Source organism: Petaurus breviceps, unplaced genomic scaffold (genome assembly GCF_028583685.1).
Source record: "Petaurus breviceps papuanus isolate PSGF00001 unplaced genomic scaffold, PetGlider_PUasm1.0 551, whole genome shotgun sequence".
Taxonomy (NCBI): Eukaryota; Metazoa; Chordata; class Mammalia; order Diprotodontia; family Petauridae; genus Petaurus; species Petaurus breviceps.
Window position 1 is genome coordinate 41,338,687 of NW_027186372.1, and position 7,737 is coordinate 41,346,423.

At 38.1% G+C, this 7,737-nt stretch overlaps 1 pseudogene; it reads right to left on the bottom strand.

The window, feature by feature from the left end:
• Positions 1–3,962: 3,962 nt before the first annotated feature.
• LOC138172598 (heat shock protein HSP 90-beta pseudogene) overlaps positions 3,963–7,737 on the bottom strand; it is an 8,646-nt pseudogene continuing 4,871 nt past the window's right edge.

Consider the following 7,737-nt stretch of genomic DNA (forward strand, 5'->3'; position numbering starts at 1 on the left):
TGGCAGAGAAATAGGACTGAAGGTCTGGGTCAGTATATATTTGAAAAGTGATATCATAGGGACCCAATATATTTACATGAACTGCCAACTGTAGTTCATTCCAAGATGACGGGGGTTGGATGGATAAAGCATACTCAAAAGTTATCAAAAACATGAAATATACTTAGGGTACTATATCAGGCCTCGTGTTTCAGACCCTGGACTTTTTTATATTCAGCATGATGTGTAAGGCCTTTGTCTATATCTCTGAGTTTTTTGGAATTCACTTTGGTGTGCAAGACCCCAAGTCCTTTTGGGACTAAACTAATGCATGATGTTAGGGTGCTAGAGTACTAAGTTGTCCCAACTCTATTATGGAATAGAAAGTAAATCACCTATGATAATAATACCTAGCACTTCTAAATTTTCAAAGTGCTTTCACATTAATTATTTCATTTAGTCTCCACAATACCTTATGAGGTAGGTAAGAACAGTGTTATTATCCGAAGCTGGAGCTCAAAGCATTCAAATGGCACACCCAACATCACACAACTAACAAAAATAATAGATCAGGAACTCCAACCAAGGACTTTTGACTCCAAGTTCAATGCTTTTTCCACAACATGAGATTATATTTCAATTCCTAAGAGCCATTTTGGAACCAGCCTTCGAAGATGGGTTTGGTTCCTGAGTAAGCAACTTTTTTTGTGGGAGAGAAGAAGAGCCTCAATCAGGTCAGTTCTAGGCAACCACTAAGAGAATTCAACTTGCCACAACCTCTAAAGTTAATCCTGAGCGACTAAACCCAATAGCAAGACAGTTACAGTCGCGTTGCCTCCAGTAGGAGTAAGCCCCCATTCAGTATAAATTTTGAATCAAAGGCTAAACATCAATGGGTATTTTGATGTGTTGTTTCTATATCCCTTTAAGGCTTACAAAATCCACGGGCAAGGCTCTTAACTGCTCTTGGCTTCCATTTCTCAACTGCAAAATGGAAATAATTATATATACCTCTGAAGCTCAAATAAGAGACTATACATAAGGAGCCATAAAGGAAAAGAAAAACCCTTTTTTCTTATAAAACCCCACTAAACTGTCATTAAGAGCAAAGCAATTATCTAACCCACAAGCTCTTGGATTCTCATCAAGAGTTGAGTTGCCAAGATATGATCTTCAAGTTCTTCATATTGACTACTTGGCTCACCACTTCCAAAACCCTGTTCCATATTTGTCAATGTTACTATTAAGCCCTTCTTATCTGGAGATAACAAGCAGCAACAACCTAACAAGCATTTCGAGTGGTGCTTTAAATTAAATTTTATCATCAGTATTAAAACTACTAAGTTGTCCTCTACTATGGAAGAGAAAGTAAATCACTTATGACAATAATACCCATAAGCATAGCACTTCTAAATTGTTCATACTTTGATTTCTTATTAAATCATCTAATATCCCTCCATTTCTGAACAGGTAGACTTGTATTCATCTGCATAGCTGGGACAATGGCCTCAATGAATCATATTCATCCATTGCATGGAATAGCTATTTTTTGATAAGACATCATCTAATCTTACCACTTTCTCCACAGTTTTGTTTCTTCCTCTTTCTTCTGATCAACTAGAAAATGCCAGTGTCTGATTTCTGGGATACCTGATTGAAGAACCTCATGTATGGGAAAGTTCTTAGTGGAAGCAAAGGAGCACATCCAAAAGGATTTAGCCAATGAGTATACAAGATATCAGAAAATGTGTAACAGTCAAGAAAACATACTCTGGGGCTGAGAGGTTATAGCTACCAAATTAATAGTAGAGGAGAAGGAATTTCCTGGGCTTCTAAACTACTAAAACAAATAAATCATCATGAAGTAAAGAATTTAGCTAAGATTCATGGCCAACTAGTTTGCCCTGCATTTTTTAACACCATGGCCAACTTTTCACAAATCGCCCTCAGGGTAGTACTACAGCCAGTGCTTCATCCTTGGAACAATTCTTGCTCTATGAGAATATTTTGCATTTCATCACTTGGGAACGAGAAAACCTAGACATTTTTTACTCTTAATGGAGAAATTAAAATTTCTCAGCAACAACATCAGAAGGGCCCTCTAAAAAATAAAGTAAAAATACTGAAGAACTAAAGAAATAGATATGCTAGAGAAATTCCATCCATCTTTGAGGAAGGTAGAAATATTACAGAGTTATTATTTTTAAATAATTCTTTTGGTGCACAAGAAAAAATTTTTGGAAACAAATGAGGGGATTCTCAAAGAAATATACAGAGAAGTAATTTCTGATTGAGATGGAGACAAATAAGCATAATTTCCAAAAATAAACTTCTGGAATCCATTATAAACATATTAAATGGTGTTTTCTCACAAAACACTGAAAAGAAAATGAGAAAAACTATCTCCTAAACTTAACTCCAATTGCATTCCTTTATTTTCATACATGAATCCACTTATTAAATCAACAAACATTTATCAGTCACTCTGACCAAGACATTGTATTAGATCCTGGATATAAAAAGACAAAAATGTCAAAGTCCTTGTGGACCTCAAGTAACTTACAATATAATGAAGACACAGTCATAGATTGAGAGTTACAAGAAACCTTGGAAGCCATTGCATCCAACACCTTCATTTAATAGATGAGGAAACAGGCTCCAAAAAGGTGAAGTGAATTTTCTAAATTCACACAATGGCACAGCTAGGATTACATGCATTATCCCTTTAAGAAACTAATAATGCTGGGGCGGCCAGGGGGCTCAGCGAGTAAGAGCACCGGCTCCAGTGTCAGGATGACCTGGAGATCAAATCTGGGCGCAGATACTCAGCACCACACCCAGAAATAATTGGCCAAGTAACCTTGAGCAAGTTACTTAACCCCTTGTTTTAAAAAAAAAAAAGAAACTAATAATGCTTAGGATGCTAAAGATAACAAAAGGTACTTAAAAAAAAAAAAGCTAACCTGGGGTCCAGATAAAGATCAAAGAAGTTATAAGACCACAACTTGAATGGAAGTAATGGCATAATGATAAGAGACAATGAAGAAAAGGAAGAATTATTTAATTTTTTTTTACTTGTATACCTTCTACCAAGAGACAGCTATGGCACAGAAGATAGAGAGCAGGCCCTACAGTCAGGATGAACAGGGTTCAAGTCCTTCCTTTGATATATACTAGCTATATGAGCCTGGGAAAGTGACTCAACCTTTCCAAGCTCTAGAACATTTTCTCTAAGACCATAAATTGTATAGAAGCCATCAAATTGTCAAATAGCATTGCCAGAGGGAGTTTCCTCATCCAGGAATTTTCTTTGTCAAACAAATCAAAGGTCCAATCCTTATTCCAACTCTTTCTCTACCAAAAAGACTAATTTTAGGCAGGGAAAAATAGAATAAGAGAAGTTGACAAGGATTTTAAGTCTAAGATAAGTAGAGAGCTTATTCATAGAGCAACTAGCTTTCATCAGTGAGTTCAAGGAAAAAAAAAACTGTGGAGAGCAACTACTGAAACACTTTGGAGAGTGGGAGAAGTTCCACCAGACTGGAAGTAGACTAATGTATCAAACAAACAAAAAAATTAAAGTCTTCAGACTGTAAGCCAAGGAGCTTACTTATTTACTTACTTACAAGAAGCTTAATTATTCCTGGACAAGTTCTAGAATATATATAAATACATATATATATATATATATATATATATATGTATATACACACACACATATATGTACATATAAACACCCACACAAACATATAGTTACATACATATTTTCTGTATTAAAAACTGCTTTCTCTTTATTCTGCACACTTTAATTTCAGAACAAAGTAAACATGAACAGCCCACAATACACAACATTCTACTCCCCAGATCAGGAGAGGGGAAACAGGGCCCTATAAGCCCTGCCCTAATGTACTTAAAACAGGAGGGAAAAAACTCCACTAGACTTTGGCAGATGGAGCCGCCAGGGGTCTGCTGCAGAAGTTCTTCTAATCCACCTCCTCCATGCAAGATGCATCTTCATCTCCTTCAAGTGGGGGAATCTCATCAGGAACAGCAGCACTGGGTTCTTCTGCTGTCACCTCATCCTCATCAATGTCAAGACCAAATTTAATCATGCAGTAAATTTGATTTGAGTGAGTCTGGGGATCTTCAAAGGAGAAAACTGAAGACAGCAGAGTCAAAAAGTAGTATTACCAGGTCTTTTACAGCCTTATTGTTCTTTTCAGTCTCAGTTTTCTGCCTGAGAATATCCAAAATGGGGTGATTTGGGTTTATTTCCAGGTGCTTCTTGGCCATCATGTAATCCATTGTGGAGTTGTCTTTCAATGTCTGGGTCTTCATGATGCATTCTATGTTGGCTGTCCAGCCATATGTGCTAGTCATAATGCAACAGGGTGAAGATACCAGCTGATGGGAGATTGTCTCTTTCTCAACCTTCTTATCCAGAATTTCCTTCATTAGCTTTTATAAGTTCTCAAATTTTGCCTTGCTCTCCTCCATTTTTTTCTTTTCTTCTTCATCCTCTGGAAGTTCCAACCCTTCCTTAGTAAAAGAGACAAAGGTCTTCCCATCGAATTCCTTTAGCTGCTGCATGCAGTACTCATCAATGGGCTCTGTCATATATACTACTTCAAAACCACCTTTCTGTACCCATTCCACAAAGGCAGAGTTGGCCACTTTGTTCTTTGCGCTCACCAGTGATAACAGTAGATGCATTTCTAGGTTTCCTTCATTCTAGACACATATTCAGACAAGGAAGTCATTTCATCTCCTGACTGAGATGTGTGATAATGTAACAGTTCAGATAGAGGGTACCTGTTGGTTGAGTCCTCATGGATTCCAAGCTTTAGGTTTTTTGAAAAGGCCTTGTAGAACGTTTTGTAATTCTCTTTGTCTTTTACCAGTTCAGAGAAGAGCTCTAGACACTTTTTGACAATGTTCTCATGGATGACCTTCAAGATCTTAACTCTGCTCCATCATGTCTCTAGAAATGTCAAGGGACAGAGCCTCAGATTCTACCACACCTAGGATAAAATTAAGATACTCAAGAATAAGCCCATCACAATTGACCACAATGAACACACACTATACATACAGCTTAATGCTGTTCTTTTTGTTTTCAAAGAGATCAAAAGGAACCTGGTGGGGAATGAAGAGCAGAATTCTGAATTCCAGCTGACCTTCCACAGAGAAATATTTTACTGCCGACTGACCTTCCCAATTATTGGTGAGGCTCTTATAAAACTCACCATTATTCCTCTTGGCTGATGTCATTAGGGCTATGTGTCCAGATGGGCTTCGTCTTGTTCAGCTCTTTCTGATCAATGTATTTCTCCTTGATCCTCTTGATGTTCTTCTTGTCCTTGCCTTCATCTTCTTTATCAGATCCTACATCTTCAATTTTGGGTTTCTCTGCATCCGACTCTTCCTTTTCTTTCTCTTTGTCTTCCTCTGTCTCATCATCACTGATTTCCTTCTCTCATTCTTTCTCCAAATGAAGTGTGATGGGACAGTCAATGAATTGAGAGTACTTTTTCACAACCTCTTTGACCCTACTCTCTTTCAGATACTCTGTTGGGTCATCTTTCATATACAAAATCACTTTAGTGCCCCTGCCAATAGATTCACCATGGTCAGCACAGACTGTGAAAGAGCTACCAGCAGAAGAATCCCAAGCATAGTGTTCATTATCATTGTTCCTGGTGATGACAGCTATCTTCTCTGCCACTGAGTAAGCAGAATTGAAACACGTGTGTATGTGCACATGTATATGTTTCTATATATAATGTGTCTATATTGTGTGTATATGTACATATAGATATGTATCTGTATCAGCAATGCCATATTCACAATGCCTACGGAAATTACAGATATGCTGATGTAATTATCCATCACAAAATACATCAGGCTTGCTATATGGGGGAATAAGCTAGAAAATTTATTAAAATACCAAAGGACTGAGTCCCAAAATCAGAAAGTGAAAGCCATCAGAGTAGTTATGAAATTAGCACAGGTAGATAAAGTAGAAAGCACCCACATTCTCAAGCCTTTAAAACAGAACAGGCTACCTCAGGCAAAGGTCCTCCTCTCCCCACTCACAGCAACCACCCAGTGTCCAGGAAGCGCGCTCCCAGCAGCTCCGGCCCCTGGCAGTCCTCAGCAGGAGTGCTTAGCAGAAATTCTGGCTAACTCAAAAAAAGGGCATCGTGCTGCCACTGCCTCTGCTGCTGCTGCTGCCATCACCACCACTGCTAGCCACTGCAGGAACTCTAGCTTGGCTTCCGCTTCCTCTTGTTCTGCCCTTTCCTGCTACATAAGCAAGTCTGATGGGGCATGGAAGATCTTTAAATCCCATAACCCTTATAGTATCCTCCAAGTAGTATGTAAGCGAATAAAGTATAAGATAGAGATAGATATATATGGAAGAGGGATCAGACTCCTTGTTTTTCTCGGCCAAGGAGGCAGAATAAGAAATAATAGGGAGAAGTTGCAAAAAAGTGGATTAAAATTTGATATTAAATCTTTTCCTACTTTTAGAGCTATTCCAGAGTGGAGGAGGAGGACTTGGAAAGCTGAGACTTCTTCTTTGAAGAACTTGGAGCCTAAGTGGGCTACTTTGTTGGGGCCATTAGAGAAATTTCAGGTTCATGAATTGTATCAGAGGATGATCCCTGGTCAACTTTCCAGATACAGGATTCTGTGTTTCTATGGACAAGGAGAAGAGGGAAGGATGGAGGGACCAGAGGGCATGAGGAGGTTTTTTAAACTTGCCTGACTTGTTTGGTGTTCTTCACTGTGTCAGCATAACAGAAGGGGGAGAGGGCTGCAGGGGAATCTACATAACACACATAACACCAAATAAGTGCTTTTTTTTCACTGAAGTGGACAGTTATTGGCTGAGCAGCTGGTTATTTTGTTTTGGAATTCTCTCTGAAAGAACAAGAGACGATGTATGATTATAGATTCAATTCAAATTAGTCTGAGAAATATTTGATCATTTGGTTACCTGGACCAGATTGTTTATCACACAGATTAAAAGTATTTTATTCCTCATTCTTCTGTGATTCCACTATTAGTACAAATACTTGAGAAAAGAACTAAGTTAACAAGCCTTCTTGCTGCAATGGCTCAACATAATGATCAATTAAAACAGTAAATCATAATGGAAATAACCACCAGGATCACAGATTAGGAGACTGAAGGGATCTCAGAGGTCACTTGGTCCTTCCTTTCTTCCATTTTTCACATGAGGAACTGAAGCCCAGGATCTGAAACAGGATTTGCTTGATCCCTGGATTTGGAATCAAAGAACCTAGGTTCAAATTTTTGCTCGGTTATTTGTTACCTGTGAGACCTCTAAACTTCTCAGAACCTCAAGATCCAGAGGAGAAATGCTTAACCTGGAGTCCATGAATTTAGTGAGTTTTTTTTAATTACTGTATTTCCATATAACTGATTTTCTTTGTGTTTGCATGTATACATATGTATTAACAATAATAAGAATTTTGGAAAGGGAAGGTTTAGAGGAAAATATAACAAGATAATGAGTTCTGTTTTGGACATACTGAGCTTAAGATGTATACAATGTCAATTGACTCCTTTATAGCTACCCTCACCATCCCCTTAACTTTTTGAATCAAATTTGTATTATGCATTTAAAATCATTATTCCAAGAAGGGATTCATAGACTTCACCAGATTGCCAAAGGGGTCCAACACACACACACACACACACACACACACACACACACACACACACACA